The sequence below is a fragment of the Xenopus tropicalis genome, chromosome 8 (genome assembly GCF_000004195.4).
Source record: "Xenopus tropicalis strain Nigerian chromosome 8, UCB_Xtro_10.0, whole genome shotgun sequence".
In the NCBI taxonomy this organism is placed as follows: Eukaryota; Metazoa; Chordata; class Amphibia; order Anura; family Pipidae; genus Xenopus; species Xenopus tropicalis.
In genome coordinates, this window is record NC_030684.2 from 36149928 (window position 1) to 36161660 (window position 11733).

Consider the following 11733-nt stretch of genomic DNA (forward strand, 5'->3'; position numbering starts at 1 on the left):
TACTACTCAGTCGGTGAACCGCACGCCTGTCATCGTGGTGAGCTGTCCCGAAGTGGTCCCATCAGATCATGGACCCTCTTTGCTCATGCTGCCCCCCTCATACACTGTAGTTTGCAGCTCCTGAGATGGCAATGGTTCTTTACCCTGAGCTTATGACATCTCTTCCAAACCAATTCAAGTCCCTGCAAGTTGTACCTATCTACAAAGGGGAACCGGGGTGAAGGTGCCTTCAGCCCCCCTTAAGGAGTTTTCCAGTAGGTGTCAGAGAAGGATCAATCATCATTCACCACACTGGGGGTGGGACAACCCTCCAACAGGAACCTGCCTCCCCTTCCCTCCCCCCGCGGAAAGAGAGGTCTAGGGAGGACAGGAAACACAGCCAGAGGGAACCCACCCTTCGCACGTTAAGTAAGCGCTTGTCTCAAGGCATGACATTTATTGATCACTGCAAGATAGTTGCTCACAAAACGTTACCACGGAATCAGGTCATATACACATGAGGTTCCCCACAAACATTTGGTGCACACACAAGTTAAGCCGCCCTCTTTCGATCACATTCCAGTTCTTATTCATTTTGTCTCTAGACGCCAGCACCCACCACATGAAGGGGCACATCTTATTCAAGGCCACACTACAACCTTCCAGAAATACTGTTTCCACAAGCATGCCCCGGCCCTACAATGCTTCACCATCCTTCAGGGTCCATCACGTGCGCTCATGCTCCACCTCCCCCACAGAGCAGGGGAGACAGGCTGGTGGTGCACCCACTGAGAAACCCTATTGGAAGGGTGCAGCAGGTTCCCACCACAAGCCAGGACATCCCAGCCATCATGCCGTAGGGTTTAATGTTCCCTCTAACTCGCGCACGGCAGGCTCCTTGGTACAGATTCCAAAACTTCACATGCCCTTCCCCACAGTGTGGCTAGCACCTGCCATGAATGGCAACTGTGAAAGGTCCACAAACACCCAAACCAAAACAGGCCTTTACCAAACATATCATCCAACTCTCCTGGAAGGAGGAAGGGGACAAGGGAAGGGATGGTCAGCAGTCTGGCCTTCGGGGGACAAAGGGAAACAGGCTCCCTGTGACAGCCCCAGCTGCACCACAAACCAGTGAGGAACCAGCAGTGATGATTGATATATGGAAACCCCTTTTGGCGTCTCTCACATCGTCAGCAGACTACGTTATGGGCCCTACACTTGGGCGCTCAGCACTACAGTGGTCAGCCAGTTGTGCAAGAAAGGATGACAGCCAGTGGCCGGCCTGACCTGGCACATCCTCCTACCACATACGTTAGCGTCCCATACAGCAGGAAGAGTCTTGAAGCCACCCAAGGGGGTGGTTAAGAGGGGTGGGCACAAGTGCACCGCCTTCCCTTTCCCCCTCCCCAGCTAGGCACCCAGGTTGGCCTGTGGCAGGGGCCAGAAAGTGGAGTCATGGAGCATGCTCACTCCCTCCTCACCTTTCTCACCCCACACCATCTTGGGTTTTCCTCATGGAGCTAAGGCAGTATCCCCAAGAAAGGATGGGAGGCCCACCCAGACTCAAGGGTATGCTCATAAAGAGGCATACTTCCCTTAGGTAGCCACATTTGTGGGTCTCATAAGCACTCAGCCAGGGCCATAACTAAATTCAACTGAGCCTTACAAAGGAGCCCACAAACCCTACAATTGGTGGAAACAACGGGCGGTGTATACAAAGGGCAGGGAGAACTTCAACGTGAGTTATGACACACTTACTGGGATTTCCTCATCCATGTCAGGGTGAGGTTTCCCGTGTGGTGTCAAATTAAGTCAAAGACTCCACTCCTGGTGGTGCCCTTCCATCAGTCACAGCTTTGCAACCATACTCCCTGCTGCTCGGCACTTCATGGCATCAATGCTGCCAGTTCGGCAGTGGGCATCATTTATTGCCAGAACTACAACGGTATCTGACCATCTTCAAACACCTGTTGTTCAAGATGGGGCACTTACAACAGCTCCCCTAGAAAGGGGCAGAGAAGGTCCCAGAGTCTTGCCAGGAGGCGGAAGCCAGGACTCAGTGTTCCAGGCGAAGCATTGTGCTCAACCAGGCCACAAGAGAAGAGCATAAGCCAGAGGACGACAAGGGCTCTTTGATAGGGCCAGGTAGCTTTAGGCACCTAACCATGGTGGAAACAGACTGTGCAGGGTAAACTCACACAATGAAGGGTGCCAACATACCTCTACTGGTAAAAGAGGGTGTTCTTGGAACAACCCACGGATGCTTGGGCTGGAAGTGCGTCAGGGACAATGAAGGAGAAACCATCCTGCCATTATGCAGCCAACCCACCAGGGAGTTAACCAGCAGGGGACCCTCCACTCCTGGGCACAATATGCCAAATCGATCATGGGGAATGTGACACGATCACAGGGAGGCCTCCGACTTGTTGACCTCATACGCATAGTTCGCATTTGTTGACCAAAGTAAACAGTTTTCGTAATTATATGAATTTTGCACTAAGTGTCAACCCTCTCTTGTTGATCTGCCGGGACATGCCTGAAATACGTAGCATTAGAGTGTTGTGCGGGGGGCCCAAGAGGCTGGTATACCTCACCTCTTCCCCAAGGTTGTGGAACTGCCTTCGGTATGTGACCTGCAAATCCGTTCTCATCGGGACTTCCATAGTGGCCGTCACCATGGATGTCTCAGCCTCAATGGACAATGGTTTGCGCAAGTTGTTACTCAATGATCATGTAACAACTTGTACATCAGCATGGATAGAAGCTCCATTTCAGAGAGCCTCCATGGACCATGGTGATGGAGAGAGGACTGATGAGTGTCAAGGGGTGGGAGAGGTACCCGTCCAAACCTATAATACACAGCATTAGGGTGCCGTGCAGGGGGCCCAAGAGGCTGGTATACCTCACCTCTTTCCTAAGGTCTTGGAACTGCCATCGGTATAAGATAGGCATCACCATGGATGTTACTCAATAGTCATGTAACAATTCGTACGTCAGCGTGGGTAGATTCTAACAAATGGAGCGCCTCTATCGACCATGGCGATTGAAAGGGAACACGTGAGAGGGTCACAGGGTGGGAAAGGAATTCTTTCAGGGGCTGGCCGGTGCTAGAGCCACGGCTGAGGTGGCTCTTTGGAAGTACCTTGCCGGTGCCTAGGAGCAACCACACACAGTTGCGTCTGGAAGTCACATCTGGGGAGCCTCTGGGCATTCATACAAGGATTTCTCCCTGATGCATCTGGAAATCCAATGTGGGGAGTCTCTGTCCATATTTGGCTTTCCCCCGTTACATGCCTGGAGGTCTTTTTCGAGAATCCATAGGTGTCCAGAATGGGTTTCTCCTATGACAAGTCTGGAAGTCTCATGCAGGGGCTTTCTGGGCATCCATACTCCACTTTCCCCTAACGTGCATGGAATTCTCATGAGGGAAGCCATTCCCTCCTTACACATCTGGAAATCTAATGCAGGGGGGCCTCTTGGCATCCATACTGCCTTTTCCTCCTGACATATTTGGAAGTCCCATGCGAGGGGTCTCTGGGCAGCCATACCCGGCTCTCCCCACTTAAGCGCCGCGAAGTCCCATGCTGGGGTCCTCTTAGCTTCCATTCTAGCCTTTCCCCCCTTACGCATAAGATAGTCTCATGCAGGGAGCCTCTGTGCTTCTATTCCCCAGTGCGCATCAAAGTCCCTGCGGGAGACCTGGATGGCCATATGTGGCTTACCCCTGCCATGCCTGAAAGTCCCCTGGGGGAGACCTTTGATGGCCAAACCCGGCTTTGCCCCCTGTTGCGCCTGGAAGTCCCCTGCAGGAGACCTGGGTGGCCATTCCCAGTCATCCCCCTGTTGCACCTAGAAGTCCCCTGCAAAAGACCTTGGCAGCCATACTAGGCTTTGCCCCCCGGCATGCCTGGAAGTCCCCTACAGGAGCTTATGGGGGTCCATACTTCGCTTTCCCCCCTGAGGCGTATGGAAGTACTATGCAGGGAGCCTTTGGACGTCCATACCCTGCTTTCCCCCTGTATGCGTCTGGAAGGCCCATACGGGGAGGCTCTGAGCATCCATTCTAACCTTTCCCAACTGACACATCTGGAAGTCCTACTGTATGTGGGGAGCCACTGGTCATCCATACCCTGCTTTCCACCCTGAGTCTCATGCGGGAGCCTTTTTGCATCCATACATGGCTTTCCCCCTGTCGCATTTGGAATTCTCATGGGGGGCTCTCTGGCCATCCATACTGGCTTTCCCCCTTACATGTCAGGTAGTCCCATGCTGGAAACCTCTGGGTGTCCATACCCTGCTTTCAGCCCTAAGCCTATGGTAGTCCTATGCGGGAGCCTTTGGCATCCATACTTGGTTTTCCTCCTGTTGGATCTGGAAGTCTCGTGCAGGGAGCCTCTGTGCATCAATACTCGGCTTTCCCCCATAACATGTCTGGAAGTCTCATGGGGGCCCTCTGGGAATCCATACCCGCGCTTTCCTGTCCATACCCTGCTTTCCCCCTGAGGTGTGTGGAAGTTTCATGTGGAGAGCCTCTGTGCATCCATACCCAGCTTTTCCCCTGACGCGTCTGGAAGTCCCATGCGGGGAGCCTCTGGGCGTCCATACCCGGCTTTCTTCCCTTACGTGTCTGAAGGTCCCATATAGGGGCCCTCTTAGCTTCCATGCAATCCTTTTCCCCCTTACGTGTCTGGAGGTCCCATATAGGGGCCCTCTTAGCTTCCATGCAATCCTTTTCCCCCTCGTGTCTGGAAGTCCTATATGGGAGCCCTCATAGTTTCCATTTTAGCTTTTCCCCCCTTACGCATTTGGAAGTCTCATGTGGGAAGCCTCTGTGCATCCATACCTGGCTTTCCAGGTCTGGAAGTCTCATACGGGACCCTCTTAGCTTCCATTCTAGCATTTCCCCCCTTACGTGGCTGATAGTCTCATGCGGGGATTCTCTGTGCTTCCATACCCCAGCGTGCCTGTGAGAGACCTGGATGGCCATATCCGGCTTTCCCCTGGCACACCTGGAAGTCCCATGTGGGAGACCTGGATGGCCATACCCGGCTTTGCCCCCCGGCGTGCCTGGAATTCCCCTGCAGGAGACCTGGATGGCCATACCAGGCTTTGCCCCCTGACGTACCTGGACAGCTATACCCAGTCTTCCCCCCTGAGACTTATGGAAGTCTCATGAGGAGAGCCTCTGTGCGTCCATACCTGGCTTCTCCCTGTCTGGAATTCTAATGGGGGGCCTTTGCATCTATTTTAGCCTTCTCCCACCTGACGCAACTGGTAGTCCCATGTGGGGAGCCTCTGAGCATCCATTCTAGCCTTTCCCCCCTTACTCGTCTGAAAGTCTAATGTGGTGTTTCTCTGGCCATCCCTACCCGGCTTTTCCCCCATATGCATCTGGTAGTCTCATGTGGGGAGCCACTGGGCGCCCATAACCGGCTTGCCCCCCCCACCTGTCTGGAAGTTCCATACAGGGGACCCCTTAGTTTCCATTCTAGCCATATGGGGGCCCTCTTAGCTTGCATTCTAGCCTTTCCCCCTTACATGACTGGAAGTCTCATGGGAGTCTTCTGGGCATCCATACCTGGCTTACCCCCTTGACGCATCTGTAAGCCCTATCTAGGGAGACTTTGGTCATCCATATGCGGGGGATACCCCGCTTTCCCCCCTGTGCATATGGAAGTCTTATGAGGGGAGCTTCTTAGGAATCCATACCGTCTTTCCCCCCAACGCATGAGGAAGTCTATGAGGGGAGCCTCTGGGTGTCCATACCCGGCTTTCATCCCTAATGCATATGAAGTCCTATGCAGGGAGCCTTTGGGTATCCATACCTGGCTTTCCCTCTGAAGCGTCTGGAATTCTCATGCGGGGAGCCTCTGGGCGTCCATCACCGGCTTTATCCCCTTATATATCTGGAAGTCCCATGCTGGGTCCTCTTAGCTTCCATTCTAGCATTTTCCCCCTATGTGTCTGGAAGTCCAATACAGGGCCCCCTTAGCTTCCATTCTAGGCTTTTCCCCTTACGTTTCTGGAAGTCCCATGCTGGGGTCCTCTTAGCTTCCATTCTAGCATTTTTCCCCTATGTGTCTGGAAGTCCAATACAGGGGCCCCCTTAGCTTCCATTCTAGCTTTTTCCCCTTACGTGTCTGGAAGTCCCATGCTGGGGTCCTCTTAGCTTCCAACCTAGCATTTCCCCCTTACGTGTTTTGAAGTCCCATGTGTATGTCCTCTTAGCTTCCATTTTAGGCTTTCCTCCCTAGGTGTATGGTAGTCTTATGTGGGGACCCTCTCTGCGTCCATACCTGGCTTTCCCCCTTTACATGTCTGGAAGTCTAATGGGAGCCTCTGGGCAGCCATACTTTGCCTCCCCCCCAAGGCGTATGGAAGTCTCATGAAGGGAGCCTCTGGGTAGCCATACTTGGCTTCCCCCTTTGACGCATCTGTAAGTCCTATGCGGGGAGCCTTTGGGCATCCATACCCAACTTCCCCCCCGACCCATCTGGAAGTCTCCTGCGGAAAGTTTGTGGGCATCGATACCTGGCTTTCCCCCCTTATGCATCTGGCATCCATACCCGGCTGTTCCCCCTGCGGCATGTGGAAGTCTCATGAGGGGAGCCTCTGGGCATCCATACCCGGCTTTCCCCCCTAATGTATATGGAAGTCCTATGCAGGGAGCCTTTGGGTATCCATACCTGGCTTTCCCCCTGAAGCCTCTGATAGTCTTATGCGGGGAGTCTCTGTGCTTCCTGGATGTCCCCTACAGGAGTCCTGGATTGCCATACCTGGCTTTGCCCCCCGGCGTGCCTGGAAGTCCCCTGCAGGAGACCTGGATGGCCATACCTGGCTTTGTCGCCCGGCGTGCCTGGAAGTCCCCTGCAGGAGACCTGGATGGCCATACCTGGCTTTGCCCCCTGTTGTGCCTGGAAGTCCCCTGCAGGAGACTTGGATGGCCATACCTGGCTTTGTCGCCCGGCGTGCCTGGAAGTCCCCTGCAGGAGACCTGGATGGCCATACCTGGCTTTGCCGCCTGTTGTGCCTGGAAGGTGTAGCTAGGGCAAGGGCACATACAGTGGTAAGAATTGCATTGTTTTTCCAATAGCCCTAAAATGACTTTTGATTACGACGCTTTTTAGCCTAATTAGCCTCATTTCAGCAGGATTCGGCCAAACTAAATCCAGAAAATCACGTGACTTTTGTCATGTGAACACTGAATGAATTTTTTTTTTCACCCTCCCAATCCTAATTAGCATAGGCTAATTAGAATTCTGCTTAATTCATTGAGACACATTCAAGGGTTCAGGCGAATCCAAAAAAGTGGCTTCGTTGCATCCCTATTTATTAATGAGTGTTTGTTATAATATGTGCTCGTATTGCTGGTACCAGTATGGCAATATACTATGAGCTTTGAGTTGATCCTGTGACACTATCATTTGATGGAACTATAGCGCCTTCTTTGGGCTGAAAGTGGTATAGCATTAGTAATATCTAACTACTTGTTTTAATGTAAAGCAGGGCAAAGCATTACTAATGCTATACTGAACTTACAAAGATAATTCTAATTTATGTAAACTGCTGTTTCCTCGGATAATTATCATTCCATTGGTAATTCAGTGAGTTTGGTTGTGGTAGAACCTTGAAAACTACACAAATCCGAATTTTATAAATGTTACCTTAAAGGTTAGCCACCCCCTTACTTACAGTTCTGTTATTTTCTTACCATACTGCATTGTACTCCTGTTTGAGCAATAAAATATACCCGATTTTCTCTTATACAAGAGGCTTTATGAGCACACAAATAAAAAGAATAAAAAAAGAAAGGTAATGTTGTGCCATTAGTGGTGTCGGTGGAGTCATTTTTTTTTTCACTTTTTGTGAGCTCTCATTTCTAGGTTCAGGAGGCAGGTTTTCAGTTTCCCCATAAAGTGTTTTGAAGTCCTTTTGGAGGCCCTCTTTGCGTCCATACCCGGCTTTCTCCCTAACGCACCTGGAAGTTTTATGGGGGGACCTAAGTTCACAAGAACGGAGCTTTTCACCCCCTAATGCCTTGGCACCCAGGAGTAGAGACGGCGGCATAACCTATTATTCTTTATTGCACATTGGAGACCTTCATGAAGCATGGTGCCCGTCCTCCATTCTGCCAGCACATACCTATAATACACAACATTAGGGTGTCGTGCAGGGGGCCCAAGAGGCTGGTATACCTCACCTCTTTCCTAAGGTCGTGGAACTGCCATCGGTATAAAACCTACAAATCTGTTCTCATAGGACTTCCATAGTGGCCGTCACCATGGATGTCTCACACTCAATGGACAATGGTTTGCGCAAGTTGTTACTCAATCATCATGTAACGACTTGTACGTCAGCATGGATAGAAGCTCCATTTCAGAGAGCCTCCATGGACCATGGTGATGGAGAGAGGACTGATGAGGTCAAGGGGTGGGAGAGGTACCCGTCCAAACCTATAATACACAGCATTAGGGTGCCTGCAGGGGCCCAAGAGGCTGGTATACCTCACCTCTTTCCTAAGGTCTTGGAACTGCCATCGGTATAAGATAGGCATCACCATGGATGTTACTCAATAGTTATGTAACAATCGTACGTCAGCGGGGTAGATTCTAACAAATGAGCGCCTCTATCGACCATGGCGATTGAAAGGGAACACGTGAGAGGTCACAGGGGGGAAAGGAATTCTTTCAGGGCTGGCCGGTGCTAGAGCCACGGCTGAGGTGGCTCTTTGGAAGTACCTTGCCGGTGCCTAGGAGCAACCACACACAGTTGCGTCTGGAAGTCACATCTGGGGAGCCTCTGGGCATTCATAAAGGATTTCTCCCTGATGCATCTGGAAATCCAATGTGGGGGGTCTCTGTCCATATTTGGCTTTCCCCCGTTACATGCCTGGAGGTCTTTTTCGAAATCCACTAGGTGTCCAAATGGGTTTCTCCTATGACAAGTCTGGAAGTCTCATGCAGGGGCTTTCTGGGCATCCATACTCCACTTTCCCCTAACGTGCATGGAATTCTCATGAGGGAAGCCATTCCCTCCTTACACATCTGGAAATCTAATGCAGGGGGGCCTCTGTGCATCCATACCGCTTTTCCTCCTGACATATTTGGAAGTCCCATGCGAGGGGTCTCTGGGCAGCCATACCCGGCTCTCCCCACTTAACGCGCGAAGTCCCATGCTGGGTCCTCTTAGCTTCCATTCTAGCCTTTCCCCCCTTACGCATAAGATAGTCTCATGCAGGGAGCCTCTGTGCTTCTATTCCCCAGTGCGCATCAAAGTCCCCTGCGGGAGACCTGATGGCCATATCTGGCTTACCCCTGCCATGCCTGAAAGTCCCCTGGGGAGACCTTGATGGCCAAACCCGGCTTTGCCCCCTGTTGCGCCTGGAAGTCCCCTGCAGGAGACCTGGGTGGCCATTCCCAGTCATCCCCCTGTTGCACCTAGAAGTCCCCTGCAAAAGACCTTGGAGCCAACTAGGCTTTGCCCCCCGGCATGCCTGGAAGTCCCCTACAGGAGCTTATGGGGTCCATACTTCGCTTTCCCCTGAGGCTATGGAAGTACTATGCAAGGAGCCTTTGGACTCCATACCCTGCTTTCCCCCTGTATGCTCTGGAAGGCCCATACGGGGAGGCTCTGAGCATCCATTCTAACCTTTCCCAACTGACACATCTGGAAGTCCTACTGTATGTGGGGAGCCTACTGCGTCATCCATACCCTGCTTTCCACCCTGAGTCTCATGCCGGGAGCCTTTTTGCATCCATACATGACTTCCCCCTGTCGCATTTGGAATTCTCATGGGGGGCTCTCTGGCCATCCATACTGGCTTTCCCCCTTACATGTCGGTAGTCCCATGCTGGAAACCTCTGGGTGTCCATACCCTGCTTTCAGCCCTAAGCTATGCGTTAGTCCTATGCGGGAGCCTTGGGCATCCATACTTGGTTTTCCTCCTGTTGGATCTGGAAGTCTCGTGCAGGGGGCCTCTTGCATCAATACTCGCTTTCCCCCATAACATGTCTGGAAGTCGCATGGGGGCCCTCTGGGAATCCATACCCGGCTTTTCCTGTCCATACCCTGCTTTCCCCCTGAGGTGTGTGGAAGTTTCATGTGGAGAGCCTCTGTGCATCCATACCCAGCTTTTCCCCTGACGCGTCTGGAAGTCCCATGCGGGGAGCCTTCTGGCGTCCATACCCGGCTTCTTCCCTTACGTGTCTGAAGTCCCATATAGGGGCCCTCTTAGCTTCCATGCAATCCTTTTCCCCCTTACGTGTCTGGAGGTCCCATATAGGGCCCTCTTACTTCCATGCCAATCCTTTTCCCCCTCGTGTCTTGGAAGTCCTATATGGGGCCCTCATAGTTTTCCATTTTAGCTTTTCCCCCCTTACGCATTTGGAAGTCTCATGTGGGAAGCCTCTGTGCATCCATACCTGGCTTTCCAGGTCTGGAAGTCTCATACGGGACCCTCTTAGCTTCCATTCTAGCATTTCCCCCTTACGTGGCTGATAGTCTCATGCGGGGATTCTCTGTGCTTCCATACCCAGCGTGCCTGTGAGAGACCTGGATGGCCATATCTCGGCTTTCCCTGGCACACCTGGAAGTCCCATGTGGGAGACCTGGATGGCCATACCCGGCTTTTCCCCCCGGCGTGCCTGGAATTCCCCTGCAGGAGACCTGGATGGCCATACCAGGCTTTTGCCCCCTGACGTACCTGGACAGCTATACCAGTCTTCCCCCCTGAGACTTATGGAAGTCTCATGAGGAGAGCCTCTGTGCGTCCATACCTGGCTTCTCCCTGTCTGGAATTCTAATGGGGGCCTTTGCATCATATTTTAGCCTTCTCCCACCTGACGCAACTGGTAGTCCCATGTGGGAGCCTCTGAGCATCCATTCTAGCCTTTCCCCCCTTACTCGTCCTGAAAGTCTAATGTTGGTGTTTCTCTGGCCATCCCCTACCCGGCTTTTCCCCCATATGCATCTGGTAGTCTCACGCTAGCACCTGCCATGAATGGCAACTGTGAAAGGTCCACAAACACCCAAACCAAAACAGGCCTTTACCAAACATATCATCCAACTCTCCTGGAAGGAGGAAGGGGACAAGGGAAGGGATGGTCAGCAGTCTGGCCTTCGGGGGACAAAGGGAAACAGGCTCCCTGTGACAGCCCCCAAGCTGCACCACAAACCAGTGAGGAACCCAGCAGTGATGATTGATATATGGAAACCCCTTTTGGCGTCTCTCACATCGTCAGCAGACTACGTTATGGGCCCTACACTTGGGCGCTCAGCACTACAGTGGTCAGCCAGTTGTGCAAGAAAGGATGACAGCCAGTGGCCGGCCTGACCTGGCACATCCTCCTACCACATACGTTAGCGTCCCATACAGCAGGAAGAGTCTTGAAGCCACCCAAGGGGGTGGTTAAGAGGGGTGGGCACAAGTGCACCGCCTTCCCTTTCCCCCTCCCCAGCTAGGCACCCAGGTTGGCCTGTGGCAGGGGCCAGAAAGTGAGTCATGGAGCATGCTCACTCCCTCCTCACCTTTCTCACCCCACACCATCTTGGGTTTTCCTCATGGAGCTAAGGCAGTATCCCCAAGAAAGGATGGGAGGCCCACCCAGACTCAAGGGTATGCTCATAAAGAGGCATACTTCCCTTAGGTAGCCACATTTGTGGGTCTCATAAGCACTCAGCCAGGGCCATAACTAAATTCAACTGAGCCTTACAAAGGAGCCCACAAACCCTACAATTGGTGGAAACAACGGG

The 11733-nt window shown here is 52.5% G+C and overlaps 1 long non-coding RNA gene across 1 annotated transcript; it reads right to left on the reverse strand.

Annotated features, from left to right (window-relative positions):
- Positions 1-253: 253 nt before the first annotated feature.
- On the reverse strand, positions 254-11128 carry LOC116406556. Its single transcript, XR_004219563.1, has 2 exons — positions 10973-11128; positions 254-929 (listed from the first exon to the last, which is right to left on the reverse strand). It is a non-coding gene; the product is annotated as an uncharacterized LOC116406556 (long non-coding RNA).
- Between the last annotated feature and the right edge of the window lie 605 nt (positions 11129-11733).